General features: G+C 31.2%; 5 non-coding genes across 5 annotated transcripts; 1 reads left to right on the top strand and 4 right to left on the bottom strand.

Moving 5' to 3' along the window:
• Positions 1-1,831: 1,831 nt before the first annotated feature.
• On the bottom strand, positions 1,832-1,903 carry TRNAE-UUC (transfer RNA glutamic acid (anticodon UUC)). The gene has a single exon. It is a non-coding gene; the product is annotated as a tRNA-Glu (tRNA).
• A 414-nt stretch (positions 1,904-2,317) lies between these two features.
• On the bottom strand, positions 2,318-2,389 carry TRNAE-CUC (transfer RNA glutamic acid (anticodon CUC)). The gene has a single exon. It is a non-coding gene; the product is annotated as a tRNA-Glu (tRNA).
• A 1,003-nt stretch (positions 2,390-3,392) lies between these two features.
• TRNAE-CUC (transfer RNA glutamic acid (anticodon CUC)) lies at positions 3,393-3,464 on the bottom strand. The gene has a single exon. It is a non-coding gene; the product is annotated as a tRNA-Glu (tRNA).
• Positions 3,465-7,741: 4,277 nt separating this feature from the next.
• On the bottom strand, positions 7,742-7,813 carry TRNAE-UUC (transfer RNA glutamic acid (anticodon UUC)). Its single transcript has one exon. It is a non-coding gene; the product is annotated as a tRNA-Glu (tRNA).
• Positions 7,814-8,695: 882 nt separating this feature from the next.
• TRNAE-UUC (transfer RNA glutamic acid (anticodon UUC)) lies at positions 8,696-8,767 on the top strand. Its single transcript has one exon. It is a non-coding gene; the product is annotated as a tRNA-Glu (tRNA).
• Positions 8,768-20,283: the final 11,516 nt, after the last annotated feature.

Here is a 20,283-nt window from a genome sequence, read left to right as displayed (position 1 = left end):
GCACTTTTTATAGCTGAGATTAAGCAAATGCCTTACAGTGAAGTAGACGAAGAAAAAATTAAAGTTATTCGCGGTGGATATTTCACTTTTTTTTCTTTCGGTTTATAGAGAAAACATAAGTTATTATTATGCCATAAATTATTTGATATAATAAAGTAAACTTTGTGCCATAAACGATAAAGAAATATGACTCTGTCTTTGATAGTTTGAAAAATAATAAATTTATGAATCACAATCACACACGAAGTAGAATACCATAGGTTTTCTTTTATTACTATTAAAAGGGCTTCAGAATGACTAAAGTATAACTCTCTTCATATGCTATATTAATATATACTATATACTATATTAGTATACTATTCTTTCTATAATAATTACCTTAAGTATTATTTTATTCGTTATAAGACTTTATTTAACTATATTTTAACTCAGAGAAAAAGACACTTTTAGTTTCACTATCAGTTCCTAATGAAGTTTTGATTTGTTCTATATATAAGTACAAAAAAAAGTGTTACAAAACTAGCAAAGTTAGTATTACGAAATATTAATAGTAATTTCTGCTAAATTTAATATTTATTACATATAAATTAAGTAATATATAAATTAAAAATATAATATTGGCAAAAAACCATATCTATAACAATATTTATAACATGAAATAATAGAGAATGATTGAATGATCATTATTTGTGTTCTCGATCAAAAGTGATTAAGCTTTCAAAATAGACTAAGACTTCTAAAAAGGGAAAAGTATCGCACAGGGTCATCGAAAATTATTTGGTGTTATGGCGATGAGTGCTTAAGGAGAAACCAGTATCAAAATTGGTTTGCTTTCTAACGTCTAGGAAATTTTATGTTAAAAAATGTGCTCTAAATATGAACATCGTTCTAGATGGTAAATAGTTGAAAAATGAACGAATGATGAAATTCTAAAAAATATCAATGTTGACCCAAATATTTCATCAAGCAATATCGATGCGGAAATAAAAATCGATCATAAAATGATTTTAAAATATTTCCATAAAACCGACTACTCATTTGTGAATTGTTATTGAAATAAAAAAAACCGAGCGATAGTATAGTTCACATTGAATCTAATGGATGGAAGCATTAGATGACATTTAAAACGAATTTTTCATCATGAGCTGTTTAAACAGACTCTCTAGTATCAATGATTGATGGCGTTGAAACAGATGATTTAGGAAAATATCGCAAATATGTGATAGGAAAGGTCTTGTGTTTCTTCACGACATTGATAGACTGCACACATTATAGACCCAAAGTTCTACAGTGATGGAATTATGTTGTTTTGCAAATTTGAGAGATACGTTACCCTTTTTAGATTTAAAGAGTCTATCTTCGACTGATACATTATGAATATAAATTGCAAATAATTGTAGAGAAAATAAATAGGAATAGGTATGAATATTTAAATATGTATATTACTAAAACAAAAACTTGAATGCTATATATTCCTGAATGCCATACATACACATAATTTTGCATTGAATCAAGGAACAATACAATAATCGAATAACGTAACAATACATTTACAACGGTCCAATTAACCATAGATGTCTATAATAATTTTATTTCTTGATTATTATAGGATAACTAACACTAAAAATTTTAAAATAAGGTGCCACAGATAGTTTTATATATTTTTCCTCTAGAATTTACTCCATAATTCAATAACTCAGAGGCTTTTAAATATGTTAGAAACTAATTCATCCAGAAATGTTATTATGTAGAATAAAACTGACTGATTATCGTTCAAATTATTCAGTTTAATGATAAGCACAAAACAATTCATTTAATACAAAAAAGCTAATTCCGATACCGGGAATCGAACCCGAGCCTCCTGGGTGAAAGCCAGGTATCCTAGCCACTAGACCATATCGGATATGCTAAGTAATTTTAGAACTATTATTTAAACAGACTATATGTTAATTGTTTATAATTAAAGATATAATATATATAATATGTTTAATTTATACTGCAATATACTAATATCAGTTAAGTCAGATCAAATCGCAAATACTCAATTAAGCAAAGCCATTCAAATAAACAATGAAAAATATATTAAATATCTTATATAATTAATGTAAAATTTATTTATATGGATGAGTCAACTGCTCCTATAATTACATTAAATTAAAAAGTACAGAGGAATACTAAGTGGATTATAAAATATCTGTTATAAAATTTACTATGATCTCAACATGAAACACCTTCAAAGTAATAATAACTAGCGGTAACTTTATTCAATAGTGCATTTAAAATGAAGCAATTTTATATTTTAATGAAAAATAAGTTATTCCGATACCGGGAATCGAACCCGAGCCTCCTGGGTGAGAGCCAGGTATCCTAGCCACTAGACCATATCGGATACTTCTAGCTTTGTTTTCGGGTTGAAAACTTATCATTATTAGAGATATATTGTATTAAGTTAGATTATAAGACTAAATTATATTTTTTTATACTTGTAGCTGTAATATTAATAGCAGAAATGTAATGATATCATATAGCGTCAAAACGTAAATAATATAATGAGTTATATAAGAAGTTTTACAGTGTCTGCCTTATAATTCAGTAATAAAGATTGTCTTATTTTTATTTCATGAAAAATTGATGGATATATAATACAATGGAATAAATTACTATCAAGAAAAATACTAGTAGTAATATATTAACAATAATCAACTATAGTTAAACTAAATAGTGTAAAATTACTTCTATCAATCTAGCATAAACTGTTAAAAATATTAATTTTAGAAGAAAAGGTGATTCCGAGATACCGGGAATCGAACCCGAGCCTCCTCGGTGAAAGCCAGGTATCCTAGCCACTAGACCATATCGGATATATTATAATGTTGAAAAATATTTGTGAGGGTGGTAGAGAACTACATTTTATCAATTAAAGTCTTATGAAGACTGAAACCAATTATTCCAATAATATATAACCTTTAATACATTATCAATTCATTTCATAAATGTCATTGAAAATAATGCCAATCTCAGTCTGCAAAAATGAAATGTTGATATTAAACTAGGCGCAGATTTTTGTTCTCATTTCGTCCTAGTCAAGAAGAGATAAAAAGCTGTCTGATGCGTCGGATTGTGTATTCAAATCAGTCTATAAACCTCATTTTGGATTGAAGCTGGTGGGACAAGTTGTCAAATATCTTCAAAATTCCCCAAAATATTTATGATCATTAAGCTTTTAAGAATGGACCGAAATTTAGCGTTCTTGAGATTTTGGATTAAAATGGAATGCAATGCCAATAGATTAAAATTTATTGTGATAATGTATAACAAAAAAAAACATACAATATTATTCTCAAAATTAATATCTATATTTTGAGAAATCAAATTAGTGAAAACAAAAGGGTTTTCGATACCGGGAATCGAACCCGAGCCTCCTGGGTGAGAGCCAGGTATCCTAACCACTAGACCATATCGGATGATTTTTCATGTTTTGAACATAAAAAGTCTTTATAAATATTCCCTTTCAATATATATTTGATATTTAAAACATATTTTTATAAATGACAATATCAGTAAATTACTTTCCAATTATTATCCAAGTTCCAAACCCATGTTGGATACTCGTGTGAATGATAGATACATGACGTGATAGTTTGACGCTTCCTAGAAACTAAGACTTGAAAAACCAAAGTTAAATGATGAAGGGTGGCTACAGTATTTATGACATAATATTTCTCATGTTATAAATACTGCACTTCATTTTCTGCTACAATAAAATATTATACTAAAATGTTAAGCTTAAAGTAAAAATATTATTTCATCTTTTGCAGTAGATCTATATCTAGAAAATATATCTTGCCTATATTTAGGCTTTTCAAAATAATTGTAAAACATCTTTTCTGATCAACCCTCGCAATGTGGAGTTTAAGATATCACCATCACAGCTAACAGTTTTTACTGCTACAGGATCTTAAATATACTTCAACAAATCAGGTACAGTTTCCTATTTTGAAATAGATTTTGATGATCTTATTCCATGTCTTTCCTCTTAATGATCAACTACAACATACAAACATCTGAGGAATTCCTTCCCCTTCATTTAATAGATATGTAATTTGAATACATTTTAATCTGCGCCTTTAGATTTGATCTTTAAAAATACGTTCATTAATTGTTATATCTTAAGCATTATATTTATTCAGAGTAAAAATCTCCGAGCCATACAGAACTGTTGACAATATAAATATGCGTAAGAGCGGGATTTTCGTTGTAATTGTAACCGTAGATGCCACTTTCTTGTCCTGAATTACTGATTCCTAGCGCTAGAACGCATTCACTCCTTCTAACTGGATGTCATTAAAATTGGACATGGCAGGTGAGCAATTGCTTATCTAAATTTGGTAATTTCTTCATAAAGAGTACACAAAGCATCAACATCCGCATCATTGATTATCGGTTGTTTTTAGCAAATCATTTTAATTAAGGAATCTATACTGTTCAAATACTTTTTAAATAATTGGATGGACCGCTATCTTGAAAAGCTATCGAACGAAAACATCTTGGCGAACATCAGCTCGAGTTTCAAATGAATGGAACAAATTAAGTTGCACTACTCACTTGGCATCATCGTAAGATTCATTAAGGATTTTAATAAATTTTTAGGAAACATGTTCATCTTTCTAAATCAAATAAGAATCAGTGCTTATAGTCGAAGGTAGAACGAATATTAATAAAAGCGATAATCGTATACTTTCCACATTTTATACGTTCCAAATCCTGCATATTCTTCTGAGCTTATAAGCATTCGTCAGCTCTCTAAAGTCTCATTTGTATAATTTTGGTAGACACTTTTCTAAGAGTTCTTTCTCGGAAGTTTCTATAATCTGGACTATCTCTTTTTTTTTAAACAAGTGAGGCGTTTTTGCAAATCACACATATTCTCAGAGTGGTGATCCGTAGGATGCAGTTTTTCATTAGTTTTGTACTCAATACAAGTATTAAACCATAGCAACCACGAAATGCCTCTAGTGTTAGTTTGTTTAAAATTTTTATAAGGAAGTTCTTTGAAACGATTCTCTCCGAAATGAACCAACACCAAAATATGTGCCTACTGTTTTAAAGGAAGAAAATATGTGTCGAGTGCATTAGTGATGCCGGCCGCAGAGAAAAATATCGGTATTTCGATATATATAGATGACCACAAAATGTCGATAACAAACCACACAAAATTCACATGATGAACTTTAAGGTAAAGTTTATATGTTTTCAGTAGTTTAATACCCACTGAATATTTATTTTGATAAATAAATACATTTCTACAGTTAATTTTAATTAACACATAGCAATCTTATTGGAAACAATAAATATTGTTGACCTATGACACAATTGATATTTTCTTGAAATTACTAAAGTAACTATAAAAAAAATACATATACGTATAAATTATTAAAAGAAAAAACACTGACGTACTTTTTTAAAATTGACAAAAATATTTTCCGATACCGGGAATCGAACCCGAGCCTCCTGGGTGAAAGCCAGGTATCCTAGCTTATATCGGACGCTGCGATTTTAAAATATAGGTGGAAATGCCAATTTTTTTTTTAAATTGAAACTAAAAATACCTTTCTTGTTGAAGTTAGTAATATAACTTATGGCATCATCCTTATATATTTAGAATGAAATTTATGAGAGATATGTATGGGTGAAAATGTGAACTATCAATGTTAATGTTAATTAAATTAATTCACTATTATACTCGATTGTTTTGACATGTCTCTACATAAAATAACAGTCATAAGAATAGTCACATATAAAAGACGATCTCCTATATTAAAAGTTTTAATAATTATATTATTATGTGCTTCAGAGCCACAAAGAACACCACAAGCGAGAATATTTTTAGTGGGAAAATATTTTAATATTATTATTAGTTAACAATTGAATACCAAATATTTTAATACTAATATATTAGAATATTAATATTATATAAAGACATAAAATATTGTGTATATAAATAATATCTCCTTCAGTCAATATTAGTTTAGAGAAAATCAATTTTTACAATATTTTATAATCGATAGAAACTTATGATTATATTGTTTTGACATATCCCAATTGTCGGTTATAGTTTCAATGATTCGAAACTGCAGATTTTGGATGTCTATTACAAACCAACTCTGGACGAGCAAAATTTCGAAGATAAAGAGTAATTCGACAAAAATCCTGCTCAAACTCTCAAAGAACTTTCAGGCATCTTAGATGCCTTTTTAGTTAATGTCTTAGAACTTCAACAATCGGCCCGTGGGCAATATGTGCTATTATATGATTTCCGTTATACAATACAACTATCCTGATATTTAGAATATCGCCTCAGTAAGTGGTCTGCTGTACAAACTTATAATCTAAAATGTATTCTAGATACTATTCTAACTTACTCTAAAGTCTATCCTAATTTATTTTAAAGATTATTCTAACTTATTCTAGAAAGTATTATATTTTGCTCTATGTGTCTATTAATCAGTTCGTATGGTAGTTTGCGTTTGAGCATTTCACTGTCATCGTGCACATTTAACTATTTGGCGCTTGCATTGGGATCCACTAGCACTTATAGGTTCTAAGGGGATATCGCGCTGAATCAGTTTGCTGGAGATGTAATATGGGGCATCGACGATGACTCGCATAATTCTGGAACATCTGGAGGATAGCTATGTTAGCTTTGCTAGTAGTACGCCACATTTTAATACCATAAGTTTTGACTTATAAAGCAAAACCTTGTTATCTAATGATTATTTATATTTACGACCTATCAGCCAATACATTTCGATTAGTTTGAGCCCAAGTTGTTTGCGTTTTGTTACCATATATTTTTTCCATGTCAAGCGTCGATCAAAATGCATTTCCAGATTTTTAACGTTGTCTGCTTATGGAAGTTCATAATTATTCAATTTTACTGAGGGGCAAGTTCTTCTACAAAGAGTAAATGTCACATAGGTAGATTTTCTCTCATTTGCTTTGATATGCCACGTTTTCAACTACAATTCCAATTTGTTAAGATGAAGTTAGAGGTTTCTTCTGGCTGATATTGGACCCTCGGTTAATGATAAAACCGCTGTATCATCAGCATATGTTGCAACAGTAATATTTCTTGAGGTCGGTAGGTCAGTTGTATACAACAGATATAGCAATGGGCCAAGAACACTGCTTTGCACAACACCCTACATAAAACATTGGCAGTGGCTCTTCTGTTACATGATGTTTAATATTATGTATATTTACAACTTCGTGGTCTTATTCAGCTAGGGATGTTTTGAATGTATTAGCTTATATGTTGATGAATGAACTATTTCCTGGCGTTTTCAGGTCATAATTCAAAAGAGAGGAAGTTGACTGTCACACAAATTTACAGAAAATGCAGATATGTTCCAACAACACGGTTACATTGCTTGTCAGGAAAAGAAGAAGTATTGAGAGCTGTGACGTATTGTGACTGGCTATGAAATATCGATTTATTACGATAGTCCAGGATATTCATTCATATTTAACACCACATCTTGCGGTATATGTGGTAGTGATGTCGAGGTGTAGTAAAATATTATATGTATAGTATGTAAAACTAAATTCTTATTGCAGATGTCTACCGAGAACAATAGAACAAATTAAATGACGTACTGTTGCATGAAATATCAGGAATAGCTACTTAATAAAGCCATTTTCCTTCATTTAACAATCTCCCAAGTATTAAAAAAAAAGTGTTTTCCGATACCGGGAATCGAACCCGAGCCTCCTGGGTGAAAGCCAGGTATCCTAGCCACTAGACCATATCGGATGTTGCAAGTAAAAAATATAGGCCAGAGGACCAAAAATTAGATTTTAAAATAATACTAAAAATAGATCTACAAAATAAATAAAAATTATAATAATATATTATAATAAGTATTTATAGAACGAAAAGTATGATTTTAAATTCAGTGTATTGTGTATAAATTCAAATGTACTATAATTTATTAAAACAACATTATTATGTTATATTACAATTATCTTAAAATATATGAATAAATCACAAGACATTAAACATATATAGTATGTAAGTATATTAATATGAAGCGGTAACTTTAGGTCTTTAATAGTTCTTATCTTAGCCACTAGACCATATCGTTATACAGAAAATAACGAATGAAAAATCCTATGTACAAATGTTATGTAAAATATAACATCTTTAGGAAAAGTAAGAACATTTCAGTTTTTATTTTGATATTTGAGAGTAGATAGAAGAAAGATAGATAAATCTGTTAAATATTAAGTGTTTAACATTATGATCTTAGTTATTTATCTATAAACCAAAATTTGTCACAAGAATATGTTCAGCCGATCTAAAAATACCCTGTTTAACAATATATTATTCTTTAATATAAGAATTAGTAAACGTAACATGTTGTAGCTAAAGCATTCTTACTATTAATACTTATTTTATTTTTATTATTGCATTATTATATTTTATGTATAGTATAAAATATATAATTTATGTTAATATTAATATATTGTAATCGTGTTGCATTAAACTAATTTATTTCAGTGCATTTTTTTGGTTCAGTTTCTTCAAAGGGGAGTGAAAAGTTGTTAATCTGATCTTGAATTGAAACAGAATGTTTATGTAATAAGGTAAAAATACTTCTTGCTGGCTACTGATACTCACAATACTTGTGCTATATCCGATATGGTCTAGTGGCTAGGATACCTGGCTTTCACCCAGGAGGCTCGGGTTCGATTCCCGGTATCGGAATTCAATTTTTTATTATATATTTATAATATATTTTTGATATGGTTGTCAATAGAATTAGAGAAGTTGCAGTCAGTTTTTGTTAATGAGACATTTCAAATACTTATAGCTATTAATATTTAGTAGTTCCTTAATGATAATTCTAGATAGAATAGTTCTTCGATTGCGTAAGTTTAGTAGCATTGTCTTAAAAGGGGCTTTACTTATTTTTGTTTGTTTTCAACCCTACGACAAACCAGACATCTTGTTAGGTGGTTTCTAAGCTGGACACTGATCGAGTGATACACCTAATGCTAAGGGGTGTGGTAGAGTCCATCTTAAGCAGTAAGTCCATGTTGTTGAATAATAAACTAATAAATATATATATATATTTTTAAATTATGAAAATAGAATATCTAATTTCTATTAATATTATTCTTAAAGTACAGATCTAAAATTTCAGATCCTCACGTTAACTTAATAAGTTAAACGATAACGTAAAATTTAATTAGAGTTTGATGTACTTTATTTTAAAGAGTTTAGATCACATTGATAATAGATTTCTTTGTGCAACCGTATAGCTGCATAACGTAGGATCACACTGGCTTCACAATTTGTTTATATAATAACAATTCATTGCTGAGTGATAATTCGAATTGTACTCAAAGAAACTCCCACATTTTTAGAGCCTCACAATGTTCTGCTAGTTTCTTTTTAACATTCTCCTCGCACTTAGAATCACCCTAAAACCATTTATTACCAACAGGTAGTCTATCTTCTTGTATTGAGACCTACATGCCTAGACATCGAAGTATTTAATTTTCATCATTTCTTAGTTCATTCACTAATATTATTTATAATTCTCTTAATGTTGCTACTTGTAACAAGTAAGGTAGTGTCATCAACCAATGTAATCAAGGTCATTGGTCCAAAGACACTACTTTGTATTATTACCGCAAATACGGGATTGAAATCTGATTATTCCTAGTTGTATATTATTCAGAAGTAAATCATCTTGTCCTGACTGATTTGAAACTATGGGTCATATACCGAAGAAAGCTAACGAGCCAACTATCATTGATATGGCAAAATTGCTTAAACAATTCCAGACTGAAATGGGACAGAAATTCAGACAGTTAACAGACAGTGTGGAAAAATTTTAGAAATCCGGATTGGAGAAAACTACCCAAAACAAGCTAAAGACCTGCTGGATTTCTACATTACAAAAGGCATCTCATTAAATCAAATTAGTACGGAAAGCTTGTGCGATCTAACATCTGATCACACTCCAGTATTGTTAACACTGGGCGCGACAATCCTAAGAAAAGCAAAAAAGCCTAATCTTACCAACAAATATACTGACTGTAGTAGTAGCTACCCCAATAGCAAGAGAGAAATCAGAATATGAAGTAATTTACCCACTCGAAATTAGAGAAATTATAAATGAAAACATCAAAGAATATAAACAGAATTGCTTTCAAAAGTATGTAAGTGAATTAAACCCACAAGCAGACAAAGATTATTCGCTATGGAAAGCTACTCGAAGATTTAAAAGACCAACTATTCCAATACCGCCAATTAAAGATGATCGAAATGAATGGGTTCGACGCGACAATGAAAAAGGTGAATTGTTCGCACAATACTTAGCTGACATATTTCAACCTAATTATATAGAATCTACCATGGATACATCTCCTGTTTATCAAGCCGATGTAGACCCTAAATCTAATTTCTCCACTCGAAGTTGTCACTGAAATTGATAACCTTAATCCTAAAAAAGCACCTTGTATAGATGACATTTCGTCTGGATTATTGAAAGAACTACCACAAAAAGCATTCATCATATTGGCATATATATTTAAGGCCTGTTTAAGTCTGAAGCATGTTCCGGAATGCTTTAAGATGACACAAATAATTATGCTCAAAAAACCTGACAAACCTGCAGAACAAGCCGAAACTTACAGGAATATTTCGTATAAACGTGTTAAACATTTGGTAATAATACCAGATTTCCAGTTTGGTTTTCGAAATCACCATTCGACAATCGATCAAGTGCACAGAGTAACTACGGCTATTGAAAGAGCGTTTGAGGAAAAGATTTACTGCCCTGCAATATTCCTAGATGTCTCACAGGCTTTTGATCGGGTTTGCCATTTGGGATTAATCTGTAAGATGAGCAAATTGTTACCGCGTAACTATTGTCAATTGCTGGAGTCATATTTATTCGGAAGAAAATTTAGAGTATTGCACGAAATGCCGTTCTCGACATTTAAAACAATTTCGGCTGGAGTTCCACAAGGTAGTGTCTTAGAGCCTCTCCTGTATCTGCTCTACACTGCTGACATTCCAACAACAAAAGAAACACTACTTGGAACCTTTGCTGACGACACAGTTATTGTGGCACAATATATATCTCTGCCTAGGGCAATAGAAAAAGTGCAAGTGACAGTCAACAAAATCTACAAATGGACTAAAGATTGGAAAATTCAACTTAATAGCTCCACATCTGCCCACGTTGCTTTTACATTGCGGCGAAATAATAAAAACTTAATTATCACTCAATGGATGCCCGATTCCTCAAGCAGAATCAGCTAAATACCTTGGAATCCATCTTGACGGCAGATTAAATTGGAAACATCACGTTAGATAAAAAGCAAAACACATTAGAGCCAAAATAAAACAACTATACTGGTTAGTTGGAAGATACACTCAACATGAGCTAAAATTAAAGAGGTTGATCTATAATACAATTATAAAGCCAATTTGGACCCATAGGGTGCAAATATTCGGTTGCACTAAAAATTCAAATCAACTAGTCATACAACGCTGTCAAAACAAGGTTCTTCGATTTATTACCAATGCCTATCGCTATGTAACCAACGAAGAACTGCACGATGATGTCAGGAGATTGAAGCGAACAAAACCATACGAACATTTAGTGTAAACTATAGCTATATATATATATATATATATATATATATATATATATATATATATATATATATACATATATATATATATATATATATATATATATACATATATATATATATATATATATATATATATATATATATATATATAAATATATGTATATATATATATATATATATATATATATATATATATATAAATATATGTATATATATATATATATATATATATATATATACATATATATATATATAGACTTGGGCTATATCTAGAACAATTTTTAAACATTTTCTTTTTAAATTTCAAAAGATTTTTCAAAAGATCCAAATTGGCGATCCGCGATGAGTTGCTTCTCTTAAATAATTGATTTGACGCGTTTTAAGAACAAATTCCAAAACAAATTTGATTTAAAATTTAATACCATAAACAGAATATACTGATAATAATTTTTAATTAAAATAGTTCGAATAGTTTTCATCTCAGACCTGAAAGATTAAAATTAATTTCAATGTTATTATTATGCTAATTGATCAGCTATACGAAAGTTAAAATCTAGTAAACTCTCCTAAATTTTGGAAGTTTACAAAATTATCAATAATCATGTTATCGTTTTGAATAAACCGTTAAACATTCTTAAATTCAGGTGCAATACCATAAATAATATTGCGCAACATTGCTTATATTCCTGAATAGTCACTGTTGTAATGAATGCATGTACACTAAATTATTTTACCTAGGAATACATTTCGCGTGACTCTATTGTCTATTAACGCTGTATATGGACTTATCACGTCCCAATTCCTAATTAAAAATAAACCAGCTTGGACAGAAGACAAACAGAATGATATAAGGACTCCAGCAAACGGAATGGCCTAGCAGGAGCGCGTGTAAACTCAGGAATTAGGTGATTAATATTAACACGCTCTTAGCGAAGAAAAGACATATGCGGAAAGCTCGAGATTTATACAAAAGGACCAGGATTTATTGAACCAATTTTTGAATTAAATTATTAAATAGAATCAAAAGGTAGATGAGAGCATCATTGTTATAAGGGCGAGCATTACATTGTAATATAAACAATGTAAATATAATCTATGTTCATTCAAGTTTCATTTTAATAAGGTTTATTTTAATATATTAGCAAAAAAAAATATATAATTCAGAAGTGCGAATTAAATATACTTTAAAATAAATAAAAACAATAAATATTCAGAGTAATTACATGTGAGTATTTAAATTAATTCTAAATTATATTATATGTCGTAAAAAGTGTGAGTTAATTTTTAAAGATTTGCCTTTCCTTTTGTAATTTTTTTAAACTTGACTAAAACTCATCATTGAACTGTCACGAAAAGTTTTATCATGTTAATGTGTAACAGATCGTTTAAACATTTCAAATTTTTTTCAACTTGCTACAACTATTTTAAGTTGTAGCAAGTGTTATTGTAGCAAATTTATTCCGGTACTTAATTTCGCATATTTATAAGATGTTCCTAATTGAGACACCTTTTGAAAACATTTTGAGAATAACAAAAGGCTTACTAATTAATTTATAACTAGGAAATGAATTTTGGTTAAGCAATGCTTTTCGACATTTCGATCTATAATAATTCGGTCGGTACTGTTGCAGGATAATTTCCTTAAAATAATCATTGCTTATCATTATAAGCCATTCCAAGGCTAAAGCAGGATCCTTTGGAAAATAATATACTCTATTTGTACCTTCAAAAATGAATTTAAACAAATTTAGTTGAAATCATATAAAAAATTGAAAATAAACAAGCATAATAAAAGACATCCTAGAAAATTTCAGAGCATAGGATAGAACCAAAACCAAAAAATTGTCAGTTATTTTTACTTTTATACCTCCGGCTCTTTAGTGGTTCCAAAGCACTCCAGAATAATTACGATTGCTATTATTTGACTGTTCTTTTACTTTTTGTTTCATATACGTACGTGATTTAATTTTATGCGTTTATCACGCGTATTGCTAAAACCATGCTTCAATTAAATATCTGGACAACAATGTTGGTTAACTTGGACATATTTGAATATACCTTAGTGATCACAAGGAAAATAATCCATTATAGTAATGTAACAGTGATATATGCCGGCTCGCTTGGGGCAGTGGTAAAGGCAACTGGACAGCTCTCTTGCTGTTGAGATAGTGGCGGAATCGAGTTCTGCTGGGACATGGTCGTAAATTTATTTTTATGAATGTTCAACATTTGTGGTTGCTTCTAGGCAAGTCCAATTGACAATCATCCGAGTGGACTACACACGATGAACCCGCTGCAAAGCGTGGGAAAACAGTCGGCTGGCAAGGTTATGGCATCTGTGTTTTTGGATGCGCATGGAATAATTTTCATTAACTACCTTGAAAAAGGTAGGACCATCAACAGCGACTAATACATAGCATTATTGGATAGTGTGAAGGGCGAAATCACCGAAAAACGGTCGCATTTGAAGAAAAAGGAAGTGCTGTTTCACCAAGACAAGGCACCGTGTCACAAGTCAGTTAAAGCGATGGCAAAAATCCATGAATTGGGCTTAAATAGCTTTCTCATCCACTGTATTCTCTAGATCTGTTCCCCAGCGACTCTTTCCTGTTCTCAGATCTCAACAGAATGCTCGCTGGGAAGCAATTTTCGTCGAATGAGGAGGTGATCGACGAAAATGAGGTCTATTTTGAAGCAAAGGACAAATCGCACTACAAAAATAGTTAGAATTTATTTATAGAATAGAACTAGAATTATGTTGAATAAAAAAAAAACTTGCCAAAAAAATGTGTTTTACTATGCTAGGCCGGGGACTTTTTAATTGACTTGTTATATAAAGAAACACTAATATATTCTATCAAGTACTTTATAACAATCCACTCCTACAAGCTGGAATCTAATGTTAATAACTTTCTTTGACTTTTTGATGTATATATTTTATTATCTAATGTAAATAGTAATTGTTATATAACCTTCCTTACTTCAAAATTATGAATTATTTCGGTCACAGAATATACAGGTTAACAATAAATGATATAAAATTAAATATAGCATATCCAATGAAGAGTATTCTTAATTCTTTTATATTGAAACTTTGAGTCATGATTTCCAGTTAACGCGCCGTGCTTTGTATCAAAAAGTGTTCATCTTAGGATTTCCATCGCCCGGTCCCGATACCATATCCCAGACGACCGTAAAAGGATCCCCCAATAGGTGTTGATTGGCCAGAACTGCACATGAGCATTTGTAATAATCTAGCCTAACGATTTCACAGCTACACGTTGTTGTTTATCTGAGTTGTGGTTAAGAATCTATTTTTAGGTTAATTTTATATCCCAACATTTAATATAATAATATAATTATTTATTATTTCATAGAGAAAATTAGCGGCATGCAATGCAAAAATAAGTGTATATGGTATGAATTATTAGTAAAATGTTATCATTTTATAACACTAATTTTGTGGATTGTTATGGAACAAAACTATAATTTTATGTTAAATAAATTGAAAAAAGAACTTGTTTGTATATTACAGTAAAGGCAAGAATGAAAAATGGTCATATTTCTATACGTTTTTTGTTTATTTGTAATTTTATTTATATCTTTCTGATTTTGCAGATATTTCAAAAGATGAAAAAAGTTGAATATTTAAATGAAGTGTTATGAATTTTCAGGATAGTGTAAATATAAGATATAATTAATAGAAAATGGTTGGAATAAATTGATAACATAAGATTTGAAGATTTATTATTTAGGTATATTTAGCTTAGGTTTATTATTTATTTCCAATCAACACTTATTGATGTTGTCCTTTGGTGTCCTTTGACTGTCGTCTCCATATCCATTGGTCTCGATTAGCCAATGAGTCATCAGGTACTCTCTACGTATAGTTCTTATAATGAATACGATTTTATAGCCAGACTGGGGAGTTTTCAACCGATATCTCGTACAATATCGATCAGACCGCACAGAGAAAAGAACGTTACCGTCCCCTTTTAATCATTTTGTAGTACTAAAACGAGCCCTGTTGTTCAGACTCCTTATCTGATTTTATTTAGCCGGAGTATCTGAAAAACGGCACCAATCAAAGCAATAAAATAAAAGAACGCTGACGAAGGCCATAAAAAAACGCGCGATTCATCCGAGATATCGGTCGCGGATATTTATTAGCAAAAGCACTTTCGAAAAGCGATAGGCCCGAATGGCCGGTCTCTATTAAAATGACAAAAGTCGCATAAACAGCGCGGTTTATTGCTGATAAATTATGCATCAATCTTTAACTACACGGTTTATTTGAGGTGCGCAGTTGATCGGTCGATTAAGGAGGCCCATAAGAGCGGAGGATCGCGTCTCGACCACGCAACGCCATAATAAACGCGTCTTATAAATTATAGCGCGATAAATAAGTAACTTTATATTCTGCGCACAATCGACCGTGCCACTTTACATCGCGATCGAACAATAAAATCCCTAAAATATGATTGAGCGGTGAGTTTTTGCCGTGGTGAGCAACAAGGCCCGTCCGTCATAAATACGAACCGGACACGGGCAGCGCCACCGTCTGGCGATGGGTTTATGAGCCGAGCTCGGGGACTAATTAATGCCACTAGGACGGACCTAGACCGGCTTGATGGTTGGACTCGCTCAAATCATCGCTCTCCAGCAACATTTACCGACTATATGGTTTAAATATAATACATATAACACATCACTCAATAGGTCTAGGCAATAAAATGCAAAAATATTAGGCCTAGATACGAGTTTTAAAGCATTTTGTTAAAATGAAGCTTTATTGTGAGAAATTGGTAAATCGAATTTTATTCAAAGTATTGTCAATTACAACCGTCATTCAGGCAATTACGGATTCCATTTCGAAAGAATCATGTATCTTTTGAGAATATCTTAGCCTTTTTTTTGTTTGTTCATAAGAAGTAAAATGCGGTTGGTTTGGAAAATACGACGAGTTAGGTAGCATTCTCGTAGAGCTCGACATGAACGCATTGAATGTCATCACGCAAATGTGGTCGATATCGATCCCCATTGATAATTTCATCTAGTAATGCATTCAATTTTTTTTCTGTGTCCAGAATGTTCTTTGTCTTCAAAATTTAGCATCAAAATCACTACTTTTACGTTGAAACCTATATTCGCATGTTGAAATCGATATAGCTTGGTTTCCATAAGCTTCACACAGCATTCCTTTAGACTTTCAGTCGCATTTTTCATCAAAATGAAGTAGAAAAGTAAAACTTCCGCCAAACGTGATTTTCTCAGTATAATTTCAGACATTTCCAACGCACTGAAAACATTTCTTCTTCACGCTTGACCCTCAACAAAACTACAGCTCAACGAAAAGTACCCGATGCGATTTAGACAAAGTAACATCATGTCTGTAAATTTTCTAAAATTAATTTATAGGTCTGACAAATTGTTTCTGGTAATTTGACATATAAAAGATAATAATATGAAAATCATACAATGTACTACATCTACTTGTCTATTGATAACAGTCCTTCCGTATAAATATCGCGACGCGTACATATTGTTCAGTTTATATGCTAAATTTTGTTGGCTATATTTCAGTGTATTATAGTTGAATTGTTTGTTTTACAGGCGGCAGTACCCATGGCATTTATAGATACTCAACATATTGTAAAATATTGTCGTCAAAGAAGAATAGTGTGAGAAACCTGTTCTTCTTTGCCGACTTTTTTTCCGAAACCGGCAAAGAAGAATAGCGTTAACTGACAGAACTCAATATACTTATATAATACTGTTTTGACAAAAACATAATGGATGTAGCACCACACAGCTAAGGTTCATGGAAAGGTTGCTATTAACTTTATAATGGAAGCCAACGCTAAGCTATGAAAGAAGTGGCGTAAAGATCTTAAAATCTGGACATTTAATGACTAGAAGAATGTGGTATAGTCCACTGAATAATTTATACTCTTTCTTAAAAAAGGTGGTGTTTATGTATGGAGAACCCCAAAAATTTCGACTGTCTGCTTCCTACAGTCAAGCATGGGGAAGAATCCGATTTCGTTTGGTCCGTAATATCGTGATATTCAATTGGTCATGTCATTCACATTCCTATTCAAATTACTGCGAAAGAATATCTAGATATCCTCAACAAAGAAGTTCTATGCATACACACAACCAAAAAGTTTCAGTCTTGGTTTGAGGAAAATCAGAATATCATCAAAAATCCTCCCACAACATAATTGAACCATTGTGGTGAGCTTTAGAGTAGAGAATAAGAAGTAGAATTTCATCTCCAACATTGTTGAAAGAACTGGCGGATGTTTAGGTACAAGAATGGGACAACGTTCCGTTTTGAAGATTTTTTGAGAGCAGCCGATGTCCCAACCCCTTATTAATAAATAAATATTGTTTATAAGTCAGCTGTTCATATTATTTTATCCATGCCCTGTATTTATATTCATTGACATATTCTTCTTCAAGAACGCTGCGTCAAGAAATATTTTCTCATATAAGAAATACTTTTATTTCTTGGTAAATTAAATACAAGCAATCAATAAGACATTATAATGAACATTATCTTGCTCCTGTACTATAAAATGAGTCATCAGGACCGTTCTAAGCGGTTGTTCCAACCGCTCTGTTCTAAATGAAGTGCAATATATCTGCAATTAATTATTAATAAATGTTATTACTAATAAAATCTAATATATTGTTATTCCAATATTTACCTTTTTTAATCATTTTTCTTGTCATAACACTATTTTTATTATCATCTTGCCAAGAGGGTATGTTAGTCACATTATGAAATATCCATGTCTCATCTATATACATAAATTGAAGTAATAAGTTTTCCTTCATGTTGTTATATGCTTTTACAATCTTTATTCTTTTAAAATCAATATCCAAAAGTTCCATTTGAGCTCATTGATACTTTTCAGACTGTTTCCTTTGAAATAATTGTATTAAATTTATATTTGTATTTAAAAAATACTCCCTGTTTTTATTCATTTCATTAAATATATCACCGATAGAGGAAACATCAAGCTGAACTTGATTGGTCACCCGCTTCGTATGAGGGCGGTTTATTTTATGAACTCAATCATATTTTTCATTTTTTTAGATATTTTAGTGGCCGCGTCCATGCTAATATTCAGTGCAGTTGCAACACGCCAAAAAATATTTTCAGTAAATACAGCAGCAAATTAATATTTAACAGTAAAATACCTACCTCTTTAAGGAATTTTATAGGCAAGAGAGGGCTTCCATTATCTCTTTCGTGCTCAAAATAACTGATTAGAGACGCAATCTGTTCTGTCTGGCTTTGAAATTTTCAATCAGAATAATAATAAGCAGCGATTTGAAATTTATCTAAAAAAGGAAAGCATTAAAATAATACTTGCCGTTTTATAACCTCTTATTACTGTAGCGACCGCGACAACCCTTTAGGCCACCACGCATTCACCTACATCAAGGTTTAAAGTAGGCAACGCTGGTGGATTGGTACCATGCGGTTCCTACCTATAAAATACCACCACGACGACGTCTCCCTCTCTTTTCTTTTCACTACCCTTTTGTAACAGTACCACTTCCACGGCGCTATCGTGCTTCCTTTACCTAACCCAATATAATGCCCATTCTCCCGTCGACCACATGTATCAATTTAAATCGAAATAAACATCGAAATAATATCGTATAGTATTTCTTCAACCAGTGTTTTCAGTTCTCGTGCAAATTCCTTCCACAAAATAGTAGCGAGTATTTGGACAAACAATCGCATTGACAGCCACACATTCCGACCCACCGACCAGACGAACATTCCTACATTGCTATTGTTTTGAAGAATTTTGCATACGTTTGATAACCGGACTACTTTGATGGGCTAGTTTGGTTACACGATCGAACTTATCAGACATCATTGTGTCTCTTTTTAACTAGAATAAAATGAGAAGGAAAATATTTTCTTAATCTGAAATAAACTTACAAATTTCGGCAGACAATATATTGAACATATTGATGACGTAAGTGCAAACATTTTTTGGTTAGACTGTATTATCACATATGAACGTAAAAAGTAATGTTATTTCGCCTTACGGCTTAAGACATTTCAAATCATCGATACGATGTTGTTTTGGTTCAGTAGTTTGGCAAATTCACTTTATTTTCCAAACCTATTGACCAATCTATATACTATTCTGCTTTAATAGTAGGTTTCCTGTGAGAAAACAAGATTTCAAAATACGGAGTTATATAATAAAATTAATTGATTGTTTTGAAAATTTAAAAATGATTTTCACTAAAACTATTTTAACTTGTTAACTAATAGTTAGAATGATATACAATTTGGTTATTCCTGCAGGTTCCTACGATCCCGAATCACATCAGAACGAAGACTAATGGAGATGTGCTATCATAATATATTTTGAGTAATTTCACTAAAAATAACCGAAATTCTTCCAAAATTCCGCATTTAAGATTTAAATAGATAATCTATAGATTTATTTCAATTAACAAAGTGAAGAATATACAATTATGCAAGCAATTTTAATAACAGGTATGGCATTTAAAGTGACGATAATAAGTTCTTCGCTGGCTTGTTGATGATAGGGCTATATTCGCCGACAC

The sequence above is a fragment of the Rhynchophorus ferrugineus genome, unplaced genomic scaffold (genome assembly GCF_030347505.1).
Source record: "Rhynchophorus ferrugineus isolate W39M unplaced genomic scaffold, kcgeb_rfMv2 rfM2, whole genome shotgun sequence".
NCBI lineage: Eukaryota > Metazoa > Arthropoda > Insecta > Coleoptera > Curculionidae > Rhynchophorus > Rhynchophorus ferrugineus.
This window is presented reverse-complemented; position numbering and strand designations above follow the sequence as displayed.